General features: G+C 35.7%; 1 protein-coding gene across 4 annotated transcripts in view; it reads right to left on the bottom strand.

Moving 5' to 3' along the window:
• MYPN (myopalladin) overlaps window positions 1-17,566 on the bottom strand; it is a 113,533-nt gene extending 95,967 nt beyond the window's left edge. The window contains exons 1-2 of one of the 4 annotated variants that reach the window (XM_086679844.1): window positions 4,411-4,599; window positions 1,372-1,663 (exon numbers count right to left, since the gene is read on the bottom strand). The gene's annotated coding sequence lies outside the window, so the exon portion shown is untranslated. Of the gene's footprint in view, window positions 1-1,371; window positions 2,073-4,410; window positions 4,603-17,440 lie in introns of those variants that run through there. The other 3 variants (XM_086679845.1, XM_086679846.1, XM_025918005.2) reach the window with 3 other exon arrangements.
• Between the last annotated feature and the right edge of the window lie 1,757 nt (window positions 17,567-19,323).

Raw genomic sequence — 19,323 nt, 5'->3', positions numbered from 1 at the left:
AAGCATACTGTAATAGAAACATGAAATAGAGCCTGTATTCTAAATTACAGATATATGGAACAGGAGCTTTAACACATTATTATGAGTTCCGGTAGCATTAGCCATATTCTATAAGTGGGAATGGAGACAAACTTCCAGAATTTGGACAGTGTCCAACTGTTTGTTTCATAGTCCATTATTGTAAGATTCTGTAATGTCTATAATTTTGCCTCCTACAAAGGAAATCTAATGTGTATATATTTCAGATCTCCTGGAATGGTCTTGAATTTAAATATTTTGTTTGTTGTCAAATCCTGTGTCAGACAGGATATCCTAATTTTTGTTTAAAAATATGTTTGTTATAGCTGTAGGTATAGACATTCTCAATATCCTACAAAAGGATTATGGATTTTATGTGCACCTAAGAGTTATTATTAAGGAGAGACTAAGAATTTGTGGCAGATTCTTTATTTAGACTTTGTAGAATTCATGTCATCATTACCAATGTGAAAGTAATTGAACCATAATTTTTTGAGAAAGAAAACTGGGTAGATGTTTTGTTTCTTTCCAACTGATTTATTCTAGTATCTTTAACAAGTATGAGTAAAAATCTGTTGATAAAATAATAACATTTCTTAACACCATTACTGTAATGTTCACTTTTTGGGAATGGTAATATAGATTAATTCATGTTCTCTTTTTCTTCGCTTGTATGTTTTTTTAAATATAATTCAAGATGTGCATCTAATTACTGCTAATAGTGCAATCTACCAGGCCAAACACTTGCCACTGACTGTCAAGTGTCTTTTTGATGCAGTTGAAGAGAGAGAGAGAGAGAGAGAGAGAGAGAGAGAGAGAGAAAGGAGAAAGAAAGAGCAATGTCCTTTGAGCAAGACTTTCTGCAGCTGTTGTGTACATTAATCCAGGGAGCAGATCTCCCAACACTAAATATAGCAAGCATATCCTTTTACATGATAAAAAAAATTTTAAATGAAAGTCTTTAACTATAGAGTCATATTATTTTAGATTTGAGTTCCTTTAAAAAGGAAATAGGCATTGCACACATATTCTGTATACAAATACCATTATTTTAATAAGTGAATATGTGGAAATGCCAGTGATGTATGTAACATGCCACAACTTCCTCTGTTGAGATATTTTCCCTTAGGACCCAAGCAGGTTGTGATCTCCGTGAATTTCATCAATCCCCTCCAAAATCTTTACATGTAGAAAACTTTACTTTTCACAAAATTTTGTGTCCCATCATACATCATTAGGAAGCCGTCCTAGGTTTCACTCTAAACAACAGTAATTAGGTCTCTGAAATGTCCCTTTTCCCATTGTCAGTGCCTGTTTTCAAAACACACTTGAGAACTTAAATCTGGATATTACCTTTCTTTTTTTTAGTTGACCCAGATGAGGATGTCCAACCCAGGCAATCCACCGTGATGACAATTATCCAAGGAGAACTTTTAGATGAAAGCACAGGAGAAAAAGAAAATTCTTCACGCCCTTGGAAATCGAGAGTAGCCGTCCATAGAGAGTGAGGAGTTAACCTTAGTTTCAGTGAAGATGGCTGTAAGAAGCTGGACAACCTGTCACCACCGGAGCCAGAGCATTTGTCAGCTCACAGGTCCCAAGTTATTTTGAGCTGTATAAACCATGTGCCTGTGAAACATTCCACCTGATTGGACAGGAGAAAACTGAGCAAAGGGATTCCATAGCAGGACAGCACCTATGCGTGGTAGGGGTCAATCAGTTTTTCTATCTACAGAATTTCACTTTTAGCTAGAGGCCCAAGTTGTTTTTTGATTTATGTTTGGAATTAATGCTAAATTCCTGACACCAGTTCCACCTGTCGAAGAAATTGGCATTATTTTTGAAATACACCGAAATTCTTAATTTTTAGGAACTTTAATTTTAATGGGAAATTTATTGTCATTTAACCACTGATACATTTTAGGAAATTAGGCTATGAAAAGCCAATATAAAGCTGAGGCCTAACATCTTAAGGTGGAGAGTTTTTGAACTGTTTGTCCAAAAGCTAAGCAAAAGCAGAGAACATAACGAACATTAAAAGTTGTTAGAGATCATCATCAAAAAAAAAAAAAAAAAGAAAAAAAAAAAAAAGAAGTGGAAAGAAACATCTGCCTGAGAATAAACCCAGTAACAAATTAGTTTGAACAAACTTCATCAGAAAAACTAATCAGATACTGTTTAAAAGTCAAAACTACTATGTAATGTAATAGATTACAATTCCTATTCTTGTATTAGTATCTAGAATAACATTTTGTATATTATTTAGAAAAAGTCTATGCCATATGTCTTTTTTCACAAGCATTGCCAATCAATAAAAATAATGCTTAACCAAACCAACATCTGCTCAAAACCTACTTTGTCAAAGTATAGTTTTTTTGATATTAATTTCAAACATTTTCAGAATAGAAATTTGAGGAAAAAGAAGTTAACCCCATTGCTTACTACAGATTAAGTATGCTATAACATCATTAATCTTGGCAGCAGCCTGGGTTTTGAAAATTCAGATGTCATTGGTTATTTTTTAAAAGGATCATCCTTAGATTTGGCTAGCCTAAAATACATTGGCTTACAGCTAGCTTCTTAATTAAATCACCCAGCGGTTTATAGGAATTCTTCCCATTCATTTATTCAAAAAAATTTACCTAATGCCTATTATGTACCAGGTGCTGGGTATGTGCACAAAATAAACTGAAATTCTTGACCTTATGGAATTTACTATGAGATCTCTTTACTCTTTTCAGTCATCTTGAGAATCCCTATTGTATACTGACTAAATGTAAAATTTCTTTGTTTATTGTGAAACATCAGAGGTTTCACTACTTTTTTATGGAGCTTTGTATTTACACAGGCAAAGTGAAAAAAAATTCAGGACAACTTTTCAGTAATACAAGTTGAAAGTACTATTACTGGGGAGGGAAAATGGTACCAAAAGAACTGGATTTTGTGGATAGGTTGTTTTTATTACCATAGTAATCCAGTTCTCTAATGACAGATTCCTTTGTTCTCTTACCTAATCCTGTGCTGATACCAACCTCAAGGCCACTTAACTGTGTTTCTGCGTATATTTCTATTTATACGGCTCCAACAGTATCTTTTTATTTAAAGATAAGATCTTCACCCTCTATCCCACTCAGATCTTGAGGCCTAATCAATATAACTGCTGCTAGGTCTTCGTTAGGGATGTAGGAAAGTGGCACCTCTATTTCAGATAATACATAAATGTGCTACGATTTGATTTTCTAAAAGGAAATGCATGCACACACTGTAAGTAAACACATTTCTACTTCCGTACAAACTATGCCATGAGAAGATAGTCTACACAATATTCTGAACTCTTTGAAAAAAAAACTGGAGGTAAATATTTAAAATAAATATTACTTGGCAACTGTGGACATTTTGCTTACAATACATCAAACTTGTATTCTAGATTCTAGTTTTTTAAAATTAGTTTTTCTCCCAAGTAACACAGCCTCTAACCTGGGTATCATCATAGTACTTATATAAACATTGTACCACAAACCTACTCAGATTTTACCAGAGTTTACTGATACAAAGAATAATTTTTAAAACTTAAAAAAAAAACATTCCAACAGAGTTAAAAAGAAATTTCATAAGTGACAAGTAAACACGAGGTTACATGCCCTAAGCCTTCCTCAGAAAGTTGAGTGGCCTGTCCAACACATGTGTTTATTGTGGTTTGAACATGATCCGGTGCTTGCCTTCAGCTGTTTTCTTAATTCAGTCACTCAGCTACAGAAACAATTTACTCACATTGGGATGATCCACAGCAATACCAAGGAATCTGGGAGATCTATGACAGAGGAAGTCTTCACTTGGAGGATAAGCATCCGAAAATGTCCGTGCTAGTAGATTTGTGTGAAATTTTATATTTCTTATTTTCCCATATTGCTATGGATTTTAATACTTTAGAAGAAATTGCTCACATATACCAAACTTTCAATAAGTTTTGTTTAAAGTTAATATATTTACATTGACTTACCTCCCTCTCATATCAGACAAAAAGAAAAAAACCCTCTATATCTTATTTTTAAAGGACAGAGACATGTATGTATCTCCTAACCTTTGTTAATGAGAATAATATGCCAAAGACAAGTTCTTGTCCATCCAAAAAGATGCATGTATGCTGGATTATAGAGAGTCTTATACAAACCCCCTGATACAATGTAATTGAGAAATACAGTTAAATCCTTGCAAAACTTCTTTTTCGTCTAAACGGTATTGAAAATGCTGGCCCAAAACTAAAATCAAAAACATTAAAAAAAAGCTATAAGCTGAAAATCTTTTTAGTTTTTAAAACTAAAAACATTTTTTAAAACTATAAACAGAACACCTATTTTAAAATGTTACCCTGAAAAGTAAATCTGTGTTTACCTGGAGGAGAAGCGCCATTCCGATATCAATCAACCAGGATCATCCAAAGTCCAAATCTCACTGCCTAACTGTGTCAGCCACAGAAGTATCATGAAGGAAATGTGATACCACCCTAACAGAGTAATGAAGGGTATTTACAGGGTTCCGTGGCAGATCCAGGGGACAGTCGTTTAGAACAGATTGCTCTTTGAGATCAACTTTAATAACTCAGTCTGCACGATGTTCTTATCCTGGAGGGATGGTGGGGGTGGATAATGACTAAGATGACTAAGGAAATAGACTTTCTTGATCTTTCATTAGATTAGATGAAAAGGATAGTAATGATGGAATTTTAAAGAATGAAGCATAAGAATGGACAAAATATCCATACACAGGATGCATATGACATGTGTAAATACCCTTTTTTGATATAAAACTAAGGATATGGTTAATACATTTATTAAAGTAAATATGGGAAAAGAATTATTATAATACTTAATGTATGTGCCTCCAATTTTAGAGTAATTAGATTATAGCTTTACTTTGTGGTTTCCACGAAAACACAATAGGACTTCCTTGTGCTTTTGATACAGAGAACACATCAACATCTACACTTTAAACAAAACATTTTTTTTAATGTTTATTGATTTTTGAGAGAGCAAGAGACAGAGTGTGAGCAGGGGTGGGGCAGAGAGAGAGAGAGGGAAGGAGACACAGAATTTGAAGCAGGCTCCAGGCTCTGAGTTGTTAGCAGAGAGCCCGAGGCAAGGCTCGAACCCACAAACCATGAGATAATGATCTGTGCTGAAATCAGACGCTTAACTGACTGAGCCACCCAGGCGCCCCCTCAACGTTTACACTTTTTAGAAAAAATTTATTTTTCCAATAAGAAAATTTGCATCCCAGGGCGCCTGGGTGGCTCCGTCGGTTAAACATCCAGCTCTTAGTTTCAGCTCAGTACTTGATCTCACAGGTTTGTGGATTTGAGCCTGACTGACAGTGCAGAACCTGCTTGGAATTCTCTCTCTCTCCCTCTCTCTGCTCTTCTCCCATGCAAGCATGTGCATTCTTTCTCTCTCTCAGAATAAACTTAAAAAAAAAAATCTGCTTCCCAGAATTTTTAAAAAGAGCATCTGTGATTAACACTAAGTTACTGAAGAAATTTTAAAAAATTAGTATCATGTATGTAATCCCGAGTATACAGTTGATTCCCACTTCTTACCACATTAATATGATTATAATAGCATGCATATAAACATATCATCTCAGTAGAAATAAGTTAACATTTCTTAGCTCTGTGCTGGTTACTAGGCTAACCTCTTTATGGACATTGTGCTTTATTTCATGTATTCCTCCAACAGTCAATGAAGTAGATACTGTTATAATTCTCAATTTACAGATCAGAACCTGAAGCTTAGAGGTTAAAAATTTGCCCAATGTCACACAAATGAGTAACTGAGCCAGGATTAAACATAAGGCCAACTATAAGTCTATGTTCATAGCCACTGCAAATATTTAAATACATTTCTAGTGTACTTGTGAAAAAAATTAGGGATAAAAATGAACAAACAACATACTCTCTTTTAGTCAGCATTTTAGAAGAATGCTATATAGAATTTTAAGTTTATAATTTTTCTGACTGAAACAACCTCTGAAGTTTTTTTGTATGACTAAATAAGTGAACAAAAAGAGGAGAAAATATAGAAGGAAAAAGGCAAATGCTCTCAGACAGACTCTATCTGCGATATTTTAGCTGAGAACATGAATTGTTATAAAGAATGAAGCATTGGGTATTAATGCTGAAAGGTAGGGCATTGGAAGACAGTCTGAATGCTTTGACAGACTTATTATTTTTTTGTTTCTGTTTATGATAGTCATCTTGCTGAGACCATTTAAAAGCTTTGCTCTTCTGAAAGTAAATTTAAGTGCTCTGGTGTTACTTCTCAGCACAGTGATATGGGTCAATAAATATTTTGCAAGTTAGGGATAGGAAACAACAGTTGAAACATTCTCTCTTAATAACATTAGCACTGAATATCTTAAATGCCAGTATGCCAGGCTCTGGGTGATTCCACTCAGATTCTATTTTTGGGCAGCACTGATAGCTCAGCAAGCCAAAAACAAAGTTCAGTGTTCTTACACATGACCCAAATAATCACATTAGCACTAACGATATGAAGGAAAGGAAATGGGAATTAACATTTCTTCCGAGTGTACTCTAAGCTGGGAGCAACACTCGGAGCAACCCTACAAGGTATGTTACTTGTGAGTTATAAGGAGGAAATGAAGGTTTAAAGAAATTTAGTTTTCCCCAAGTCACCCAACCAGAAACCTGCACAGCTGAGTGAATTCAAACATAGGTGCTTTAGTTTAAAACAAATTATCTTTCAATTGCATTTTCATGAAGAGCAATTCAATCATGCAGGTTAGTTCAAAAATCAGAAATCACCCAAAGAAGGAAAGTCACCATTAGTTTTATATGTATTGATGGGCAAAGGGTTATTAAAGCTATGACTTTGATTTTGGAAATTTGGCATTTCTCTAACAGAAGCCAGAACACAGAAAAATAGCATATGACTATGTCTAGGGCTACGTTCTCAAAGAAGATTTAATAAAATTGGTTAACTGAAATAGCAAGGGCCAATACACATTCCTGAGTAGTTATCTTATTATCCAAAATCTGAATTGAGTAAACCATGAAATGAGTAAATGTTAAATGGAAGCGACTTGTTGGCAAAGAGGGAAGAGTACAGAAGAAGAGTTTGGAGAATATAAACCATGAAAAACTCAGAAGGAGTTTGTATTTTATATCCTTAACCAAATTTACATTTTTATTTGCATGTGGATCTATCCATTTGGTGTTTCTTGCTTTAGTTTTCTTTTTTTTTAATTTTTTTTTTCAACTTTTTTTAAAATTTATTTTTGGGACAGAGAGAGACAGAGCATGAACGGGGGAGGGGCAGAGAGAGAGGGAGACACAGAATCGGAAACAGGCTCCAGGCTCTCAGTCATCAGCCCAGAGCCCATCGCGGGGCTCGAACCCATGGACCGCGAGATCGTGACCTGGCTGAAGTCAGACGCTTAACCAACTGCACCACCCAGGCGCCCCTTAGCTTTCCTATCAAATAAAGACAGCATACTTAAATGCAGGAAGACCTGAAAAATGTTTTCTTGTTTTGCCTTTTCATTCATTCTGCTCATCATCCAATTGCTCTTCATTCCAAACTGAGAATGAATTGTTAAAACCGAGTCTGTTAATATCTTAGACCTACTTTCCTTTTATTTCTAGCCTAGATAATAGCTTTAATTTAAAATGTGGATGATAATGTCAATAAAAGGGATAAGTACATATATAATGTCACAGAGAATTTAAACACAAAAATTTACCATGGTGTAAACTGAGCTGGGGATAAATCTATTTGTACATAGTCCACTTGCCTGACAGTTTTGTGCAAATTTCAACCAAGAATAAGAAAGGCTTAGTATAAACAGAAATGTGATCATCTCAATCCCATAAAATATAAACAACCTTTCTGGTTTTACCTGTCCTTCTTCTACACAAATATGGTCTCCAAAAAGTTTCACCAATATTTCCTGGCCTTTTCTTTCCTTTCTGCCTTTGTTCATTGTTTCTTCAAATTTTTATGTAAGTAAACAACTAGTAGCTGTAATATTACTCATATTACTGACTCAAACTAATTTTTTCATGTATGTATTTATGTTTATCTATTTAACTAGATCAACTCCTTGAGAATTAGAGCCATAAAAAAATTTCTCTAAGGGCTACAGAGTTCTGGTCTCATGGCATGGCACAAAGTAGGCACTTAATAAGTATTTCTCCATAGCATGCCATGAAACGATGCATTAATTGTTGAGTTGTTCTAAATTATTCACTCAATTCTACAAATATTTACTGAACATTTATTGTGTTTCAGGAAAGATTAAATGACCTAAAGTCTCAGCACCATTAACTGATTTGTCATTGGTGGTTATGATATTAGTTTAACACAGAAATACTATTAAGCATCAGTTCAGTTGAGGAAGGGAGCTAAAAATTATTGGATGCTCATTGTGCACCAGTCATCAAGTGAAGAACTATATGTGCTTTGGCTCAATGGATGCTCACAGTTCCTAAGATAATTGATATGCCAGACCCTTGCTTTTGGAAAAGGTTTGGAGTTTGCCCAAGCTTGCTTAAGAGTTCTTCCGTAGGTGTTCCAAAGAGGCACTTTCATTCCTTTGCATCCTCTTGAACTGGCTTACTACTATTTTTGCTGCACCCCCCCCCCCCCCACCTTTAACCTTTGCATAACTTTTGCTTTTCATCAGGTCCTTGCCTTCTGTTTACTCCATAAAATCAAACTCTTTTTTGTTTCCATAGACTGCTTCTTTGAGTTTGGGTCTTCAGGACCCTACTGCCCAATGCTGAGGGGCAGTTCTGTCTACTCTCATGCTCTGGTTTTAAGGGTCAAGTCACAGACTGAGCTCCCTATTTTCCCAGAAATAAGAAGTACACTTAAAATACAGATAATAGTCTCTAATTTAGATTAAGAGTTCATCTGTTTGTGACTGACTCCAAATTGGATGTCCTGAAAGGCAGAAAAGGCAGAAAAGTCAGAATGAATTACTTAGCTCTCTGAATGATGCTAGCTGACCCAGCCCAGTGTCCACATCAACCAAGCTTTGTTGTTCATATTTAATACATAATTTAATTTGACAGCCCAGGAAGTATGGGTCATTATCCCCATTTTATGGAGGATGAAACTGAAAAGATTATATAGTACTGTGGTTTTGCAAATTCAGGGATCTGAAAAAGTCTCAGGAAGCACACCTTGAGATTGTCCAAGGTATACTATATTATTATACTACTTTTATGGAGGAGGAAACTGAAGATCAGAGAAAAAATTTGCACAAGGCCACTCAGAGCTGTGATTCACACCCAGCTCTACATGACGCCAAAGCCCAAGCTCTTCTCTACTACACCACACTACCTTTTAGAGGAATTGACGCTATTAGTAATGCCTTTAGGAATCAATTTGAGACAAAACAAAACAAAACCAAACAACTCAGAAGATATAGAATAACAAGAAGGAGATCTCCAGTGATGCTGGGGTTATGTTGATTTCCTACAAAGTCCTTCTGAGTCCTTGGAAATTTGGATGGTTCATGATCTTTGACCAAAGAAACAACTTAAAGGTATTGAAGCAATAAATAAATAAATGACAAGTCCCTCTGTGCATCTCTATCTGCAAATTACTAGATGTAGTGAAATTAGACACAAGAGACCATATGGTTACTATATTTTAAGTAGGCATATGCTTAGCCTTTCATCTTTTTGAGGTTATTTACCATCACATATTGGTAATCAGGCTTTAATAAAAACAACAACAAATATGAAACCAAACCAACAGTACTGCCCTTGAAGTCTTTATTATGATTATTTTGTACAGAAGAAAATTAAGCACTAGAATTCCCATACTACATGTAGATATGTGTTAGCAGTAAAACCCCGATTGCCAAGTCTACATTATTAATTTAATTCAATAAGAGTTATTTGGGGGGACACCCCAAGCTTTATCTGTTGGCAAAATTGGAACAATAAGTATATGCCAAATGAGACATCATGCTTTGAGTAACTGAGTATAGATGGCAACTTAAAGAAACATAAAAAGTAATTACAGATAGTTTTCTATTTCTAGGTGGTAGTTATAGCAAAATTACTGAGTCTTAGGAGAGTATTCATGAGAACCAATGATTTTATGTTATTCATTAAAACGATCTATTTGCTCACGAACTTTATTTTAAAGGTCATTCATTTCAATGTACTAAAAACTTTCTCCTTAACTACTGGGAAATCTCATAAAATAGAGACCAGATTTTCAAAAATATTCTTATCTGCCATCTTATCTGGCATGAATAGCAACTGTGAGATTTGGGTGATCATTTATTATATTTACATTGGGATAGAGTGATTGACAGGGTTTTTATTTTATTTGATTATCTCTCCTCTATTAATTTAGAAAGATAAGGTGAGAGAATGTTTCCAAGTTCAGATAATGTTTAGCTCAAACAATGAAAAAATAGATGAGCATAAAAGTAATTGTAAAATCAATATCTTTAAGTACCTTAAACTTAGAATAATGATGCACATGAATCAAATTTGAGAAAAGATTCATCACCTCTCTCAGAAACAAATAATAATAATAACTAGTACAGAGAGATGAATAATTTTAAAGTTGAGACATTAATATATGCTTCTTGGTTTGCACACAGAATTAAAAACAATATATTGTGGTATAGTAAAATGGTAAAAAAAAAATCAAATAAATGCGATAATTAGGCAGAGAATAATCGTATTGAGAGTTGGCTTCCAACTACATCACTCATTATCTGAGAATCATTAAGCAAATTATTTAATCTGTTTCCTCATCTCTAAAAAATGGAGGAAATAATAGTATCTACAGCATTGGACTGCTGTGAGAATTAAGTGAGTTAGTACTCTTAGAACAGTGCCTAGCTTCTAGCAAGTGGCCAATAAATGTTAACCACCATGACTCACATTTTCATTATAAAAAGATATATTTTAAGTATTTATCTGTTAATCTAGCTTTGTGAAGTCACAGGGAGTGAAGTAGACATGGTTGTGCTAAGCTGTGAACCCAAAGGAAAGGCCAAAGGCTGAATGAGCCTCCTAGACTGATGACTCAGACACAGCAGTTCAGGTTTCCAGACTGATTCAGTCCTTGGCTTCTCTCCTGACGCTGACAACAAGAATGCCAATTAGTGCCAAGAGTGATGAGTTTTTGTAACATGGGGTGCTGTGCCTTAGGGATTCAAATCAGATCACTTACATGTTGTATAGAACACCAATAGTGATCAACCAAGTTCAGATTCAAACCAATGACATAGAGGTAAAATGCTTCATATCTAGTTACCGTGTTCCTAAACCATCTGCTTCTGAATTCTAAATTCTCAACTAACCCACTGCCAATGGGCTAAACATAGCTAAAGGATTTAAATTATAATTTGATCTGACAACCCAGGTATCAAACGAGCCTTCTTTAGCCAAATAAGTAGAGTGGTGACAAATATCAGAGCAGTATATCCACTCTGTGGATATGTGCTTTATGACAAGAAAATAATAATTGAGGGTACTGGTAAATATCTTATTTCTCATCTCATGTAAAAAAGGATGTCAGCATAATATTGGTATTCAACTTAGGCTAACAAAAGAATTATTAAGGCTAAGTGATTTAGACAGGAGGAAGGTAGGGAAGTAAGGAATATCTGAGTTTTTCCATGATTCTGAATTATCTAATAGACTAATGTTGAATGCATAGAAAGATCATGCATAATAAGATAAATCAGATTTAGATATGTTTTTTAATAATTTTGTAATGTTTATTTATTTTTGAGAGAGAGAGAGAGAGAAAGAGAGAGAGAGAGAGACTGACATGGGGCTTGATCTCATGAACCATGACATTACGACCTGAGTGGAAGTCAAGAGTTAGACGCTTAACCTACTGAACCACCCAGGTGCCCCCCAAATTTACTTATTTTTAATTGTGGTAACATATACATAACATAAATTTACCATTTTAACCATTTTTAAGTGTATGGTATTAAGTACATTAATGTTGCATAATCATCACCACCTTCCATCTCCAGAACTTTTTTCATCTTGCAAAACTGAAACTCTGTACCCATGAAACAATAACCCCTCATTCCCCTTTACATCTAGCCCTGGCAACCATTTTATTTTTTATTCCTATAAATTTGACCCCTTACAGTTCCAGGTAACCTATTATGAACACGCAAAAATCTTTTTGCGTTTTTAAAGAAAGCTTAGGGGAAATTTTCTTAAATTGTTCATTTCTCATCAGTCTCTGAAGTGTAAGGATTCTGCCTTGAGGGTCTACAGTAGGCTAGTTCTAGGTAGTCTGAGTTTGTAGAGTTGTGAAATGGCTTGTACTTCGGATAGGAGACAGGGGCCTCCAGGCTGTGATGTGATTTATGATTGGATCTTCTACCTTGCCAGTGCCCAGGACAATTCTGCAAACTATGGCAAGAAAGAGTCATTGGCATGCCTTTCATGTCTCACCTCCTTTCATCTTTACACAGTTGTAACCACTTATTTTGTTTGTTTGTTTGTTTTCTTTGAAAGTTCTAAAGAACAAGACCCAGTAAGATTATTTCAGGGCAGCTCAATTTACATATCACAAGGGGATTTTTATTTGTGATAAAATACTGCTGGCTATATTTTTATAGCATGGTTTTGTCAAGAGTTGAAAGGCACTTTATAATATGTGAGAGCAAACACAGTGAACTACAGCAAAGCTAAAAGCAGTTTCCTAATTCTTTTAAATACAAGGAGGAATTAAAAAGTATTGTGAGGACACCTGGGTGGCTCAGTCAGTTAAGTGTCCAACCTTTGATTTCGGCTCAGGTCATAATCTCATGGTTCCTGGGATCAAGCCCCACATGGGGCTCTGTGCTCATAGCGGAAAGCCTGCTTGGGGTTCTCTTTGCCCCTCCCGGGCTGGTACACGCACGTGCATGCTCCCTCTCTCTCTCTCTCAAAATAAGTAAATAAACTTAAAAAAAAGGTCTCATATTTCCCACTTTCAATCCAATGTAAATTTAATTTAAAAAATGTGGATCTCTCGAGTGATAATAAATGTAATTTTTAATGTATTGATTTAGACAATACATATCAAGAAGCAACCATTAATTTAATACTTATTTCCAACAAATTTATGTTTTATTAATTGTAATACTATCTAGTAAATTATATGTTTATTCTGTTTTCAGACAGAATGTACAAATGTACACATGGATTTGTGGACCAATTATAATTGCTCCATGGCTGTCTGGGGGTCTTAACCACAAGCTGTAAATCACTGACCTAAGAAAAAAAGCGGGTTCTAACTCCATCTCTCTCTCTCTAGCTATATGACCTTGAGCAAATCATTCTATAGGCTTCAGTTAATTCATCTTTTCAGTTACTGAAAAGTGAAGAAGATGTTTTGTTTATTTCAGGAGTTTACAAATATACATGTAAAGTATTTACATTCTAAATGTGAGATAAAAACAAAAACCTTTGAAAGTGATATATAAATATGATAGAATTTTATATTACAGGAAACACATGGAGGTATCAGCAGAGCACCTCAAACACTCCGAAAATTAAAATAGAAAATCAGCAATGACTAATGCATGTAAATTTAGACACTTTAAGAACAACTATCATTCCAATATAGTTCTAAGGATGTTCATAAAGAACTGTTTGTAACAGCAAAAAAATTAAAGGCAGCATACTTTTTAAAATGTTTTTATTTATTTTTGAGAGAGACAGGGAATGAGTAGGGGAGGGGCAGAGAGCCAGAGACACACACGGAATTGGAAGCAGTCTCCAGGTTTTGAACTGTTTGTTAGCACAGAGCCTGATGTGGGGCTTGAACTGGTGAACTGCTAGATCATAACCTGAGCTGAAGTTGGATATTTAACCTACTGAGCCACCCAGGTGCCCCCAAAGCATACATTTTTTAACATAGAAAGATAATTATGATATGTAAAATGTAACAAAAAAAGCAGTCTTCAAAACAGTGTTTATAATATGACTCTTATTTTGTAAAATTCTGAAGTAAAATATTCCAAAATGTTAAATGGTTATATTTAGGTAGTGGAATTATGGAAGGTTTTTCTCTCCTATTTTTTCTCAGCTGTACTTTTTAAATACTTCTAATAAGAATGTGTTATATTTATAAAGAGAAAAATAGTAAAAGTATCCCTTAAAGGCAAAAAAACCCCAAAAACCCAAAACAAAACAAAACACCAGGAACAAAAACAAAAAAAATTCCAAGGACACCAGAAGAAAAAAAGAGCAAAATTTGGCTATAGCCTAATTGATGTTATGTATCTATCAAAAATATGTGTGAATATAAATATAAATACATGTCTACATTTTATCTGTATTTACATCTACATCTATATCTATATCTGAGGAAGTGATCAGAGTGACAAGTAAGAAAGGGAAGTCAAAGAAGAAACAATCAGCAGTGTTCAGTCAAGAGAGAGCCCTGTCTGTTCCTGACAGCGGTGCTGGGAGCCCCAGGCCAAAGCTGCCAGATGCTGTGGCCAATTACCTGCTTTGTTCCAATCCATGCTCCTGCAGCAGCATTCTGATTTAAATTTATTATTTTTTTAAAATAGATTTCTGTCTTTAATTTTTTATTATTTTTGTTAACATTTATTTATTTTTGAGAGACAGAATGGGACAGAGCGTGAGCGGGGGGAGGCTCCAGGTTCTGAGCAAGCGGTCAGCACAGAGCCCTATGCGGGGCTTGAACCCATGAACCGTGAGATCATGACCTGAGCCGAAGTCGAACACTTAGCCAACCGAGCCACCCAGGCACCCCTAATAGATTTTTTTCTAGAGAAAAAAGTTGATAGGAGAATATAACATTTGGTTTGCTCTAAAGCCATCTTTCTTGTAAATTAACAAATTGGAATGTTGGATGCTGTATTACTTTTGTGGGAGTTTGGTTAATGTAAGTACTTTGCTAAAGGACTGGATTGCTGTAAGAAATTTTGAAAAACAAATTAGGTTTCTGAGTTTGGACAGTTGAAGGCCAGGTAATAGAACCTAGTGATTTTATCAAGGTAATTACAAGCCATAAGATCTTAGGACAACTAAATGGACTTCCCTAAGAAGCAATCTTATAATTCAGTGTGTGACCTTTAGCATGAAATAAATACAGGGCAGAGTGTCTTGGAGACCTTGCCATAAGATATTTCCACAGTATGAACAATGGGGATGGCATTTTAGCTGTGATCCAACATATCATTCTCAGTCTGGAGTCGTAGATAAATTGAGAATCAGAGAAAGTAAGTCAGTTATCCAAGACTGAAGTTGATATCAGCCTAAACTTGGAATTATAATTGGTGCCTCCTAGTCCAGCATATGAAACTGTTTTCCACAGCCTTTATGAAATAATATCATAGCTGTAAAATGCTCACATCCATGACTGTATCTTCCTTCTTTGTTTTAAGAAGCATTTATTGAGTAACTAGTATGTTTAAAGCACTCTGCTAGGTTAAGATTTTCTTCAAATCTGCTCTGTATGTTTTTTTTTTTATTTATATATGAAATTTATTGTCAAATTGGTTTCCATACAACACCCAGTGCTCATCCCAAAAGGTGCCCTCCTCAATACCCATCACCCACCCTCTCCTCCCTCCCACCCCCCATCAACCCTTAGTTTGTTCTCAGTTCTCAACAGTCTCTTATGCTTTGGCTCTCTCCCACTCTAACCTCTTTTTTTTTTTTTTTTCTTCCCCTCCCCCATGGGTTCCTGTTAAGTTTCTCAGGATCCACATAAGAGTGAAACCATATGGTGTCTGTCTTTCTCTGTATGGCTTATTTCACTTAGCATCACACTCTCCAGTTCCATCCACGTTGCTACAAAAGGCCATATTTCTGCTCTGTATGTTTTATAGTATGAGCAAGTGTTTGACATTGAAAGTAGGGTAGAGGAAAATATGGCTATTTACTAAGAATCTAATACCTGCCAGGCAGTGTTCTAGACACACTACATCTTACTTCATTTATTATTTACTATTATTTATTATTTAGACGTGTACCATCTAATGATATCTTGAAGTGTTGCGCTTCACCCCATCAGGTCATATCCAAGATTATCTTGAAATAAAAATGATCCTTACTGAAAAGCATTTATTAATCACATAATTACATATAGCACTGAAGTGCCACTATAACTGAATAATCTTAGAGTAATGGGCTATAAACGCTCACTCTCAATGGAGGCTGGAGGCAATGACAGTTCTCCTTTAGGATGAACCAATGGTTAATACTCCCAGTGGAAAAGAGTTCTCTTCTTTGTAGCTACACATTTAAACATTACCCCTGACCCTCCCAAAAAGCTTACAGAAGACTACATACTGTATGATTACATTTAAATGAAATGTCCAGAACAGGCAACTCTATAGAAACAGAAAGTAGATCCACGGTTGCCTAGAGCTGTGGCAGAGGCAAGTGTTGGTTGAAAAAAGGAGTGGCTGTTTTTGGGTATGAGTTTGTTTTTGTTTTTGTTTTTGTGGCAGGGGGTGATGAAATGTTCTAAAACTGTGGCAATGATTGTAAAATTCTGTAAATAATCTAAAGACGACTGAACTGTACACTTTAAATAGGTTCATTGTGTGGTATGTGAATTATATTTCAATACAGTTGTAATTTTTCAGTAGTTCTGAATTTCTGCTGTCCAATTGCATTCAATCCTTTCAGATCAACCCTGTGAGACACCCTTTTAATAGCATAGGAATTTTTACCATTAATGATTGTAACTTCAAAAAGCAATAGGTAAATATAAAAATGAAATCTCCAGAAAACAGGAACTCACAGAAACCATGGAGAATGATAGATGAATACCCCCACTGGGAATAACATATGTGCATCATAAAATAAATCACTGATCTCTTCTTTTGAAATAATAACACTGAGAAAATCCTGGCCCCCCTCCAGGATTCTGTTGTCTTCCCTCAGCCAGCTCAACCACTCTGTGCTTCATCTATGAAAAATGCACACTGTTGCTCACTGAGTCCTATTTGTGTTATCTCTGATCTTTCCTTTTTGGTTCTATAGTATCTCATCCATTTTTTATGCCACTTGGGGGTACCTTTTCCTTACTCCTCTTCCACATGGTTTTACAATTTTTTTTAGGACAGACTCCTCCCTTTACTCCCAACACCTAAAAACAAAACAAAACAAAACAAAACAAAACAAAACAAAACAAAACACAGAACAGCATCTACATACCCTAGAGAGCTTCAATTCAACAAGGTAAAAAGGGGTGGTTCAGTTGAATACCTCGTGTGAGGATGGATATAAGAATACCCTTATTGCTCTATTAATCATTAGATTCCTGGAGTCACCTCTTTACTAGGCAATATTAAAGCTTTCAATTGACTGGATATCCCCTTTAGGAAGTCTCTTGCTTTACCTCCCAAGGTGAGTTCCAAAGGAGGGCCTTACCTCACACAAACTGCAGTGGAGTTCCATGGGCTAAGGAGGGTTCCCCCAGGGCTCCCGGCCCTTCACTTCACTTATTGAGGGCAGGGCAAGCTGCTGTGGCTTTCCCTTCCTGGGCTTGCCCATTCTGCTAATTTTAGGCTGCTTCCTCATGTGGCTGCCATGGGTATCAGAGCATGTGGCTCCCCTTGGAGAAGCTATTTTCTTCTATGAGCCTCACTTGTTTGTTTCCAACTTCTCTCCCTTCTTCTCCACCTTTCCACCTCTGTGAAGTTGAGCTATTTCATAGTAATAAATAAGACATCTTTCAGAATTATGCTTACTGTAATCTGAATTTATTTCTGAATCCAAGGGGACAAGGAAAACTTTTTTATATTGGATTAATTGTACCTTCCAGTAGCCAGATACGAAATCCTTTTTATACAAAAAATATTTCCTGAGTTTTTACTGTGGATAAGATGTTGCATTAGGGATGGGTGAAACAGGTGAAGGGGATTAAGAGTACATTCACTTTGGGGCACCTGGGTGGCTCAGTCCATTAAGCATCCAAATTCGGCTTAAGTCATGATCCTGTGGTTTGTGGGTTTGAACCCCATGTCGGGCTCTGTGCTGACAGGTCAGAGTCTGGAGCCTGCTTCAGATTCTGTGTCTCCCTCTCTCTCTGCCCCTCCCCCTCTCATGCTCTGTCTCTCTCAAAAATCAACTTTAAAAACATGTATTAAAAAAAAAGGATACACTTACCTTGAGGAGCACGGAGTAATGTATAGAACTATTGAGTCACTTCTGAAACTAATATAACACTGTATATTGTACTGGAGTTAAAAAATTTTAAATGTAATTATTAAAAAAAGAGGTTGCCCTAGATCATAGAGATACAATAATAAGCCAAAGCAGATGTGTATTTCACTAATGTAATCTTGATAACAGAGACTTATCAAACTTCTACTGTATTCTGTGCTGTTAAGGCCTAGGAATACAAAAATTGATAAGATAGAGTCCCTGTCTTCAAAGAACTTACAAGATATTTCAATACACATAAAGATTCAAAGAGGCAGGGCTTATAAATTCCTGTTGAGACTTGTTTTGATGCAATCAATGGTTTCACTCATTCGGTTAATCAGTAAAACTGGACTTCAGATTATTCTATGAATATACTACTCTGCTAGGCACTGGAAGAAATATAAACAAAGTACAATGCAGGTCCCTCCCTTAGAAAGATTATAATCTAAACAAGGAACAACTGCTCAATTAACAAATATTTAATGGATATTTATTATATACATATTCTATCTTCTCCACTGAGGGTTTCTTAAATATCTTTCTTCCCTGGAGACACAGTTTTGAAAGATTTTGTACAACAACATTTTTCTAACAATTTATTTCTCATATTTTATTATTGAAAGATAAAAATTATGCCAATTAGAGCTTCTGACAAATATGAAACAATTTATATTCATTTATTCTTCAGAATACAAGGATGAAAAGATCCAAGTTCCTGACCTTGTGAGCTAGCAGTCTAGTGAGGGAGAAGGCAGGCAATTGATAATGCTGTTAAGTGGCAAGTTCTATAACACAGGATGGCATCAGAGAGGATGGGGTTCTCCCAACTGTCACAGACAGGGCAAGTCTTCAAAAGGAAAGTACTGCTTGAGCTGAGTCTTAAAAAATGTTAATATCACTAGGTTAAAGAAATAACATGAGAATGTGGGATGGTATGAGAAAGAACTTATTTGAGAGAGAGAGAGAGAGCGAGTGAGCGAGCGAGCAGGAGTGGGGCAGAGAGAGAGAGAAAGGGAGAGATAGAGAGAATCCCAAGCAGGGATGTGGGGCTTGAACTCACGAACCTCGAGATCACGACCTGAACTGAAATCGAGTTGGACGCTTAA

This window comes from Puma concolor, chromosome D2 (assembly GCF_028749965.1).
Source record: "Puma concolor isolate L17-30 chromosome D2, mPumCon1.1.hap2, whole genome shotgun sequence".
Lineage (NCBI taxonomy): Eukaryota > Metazoa > Chordata > Mammalia > Carnivora > Felidae > Puma > Puma concolor.
The sequence above is the reverse complement of the archived record's forward strand: the minus strand, read 5'-3'. Positions and strand labels throughout refer to the sequence as shown.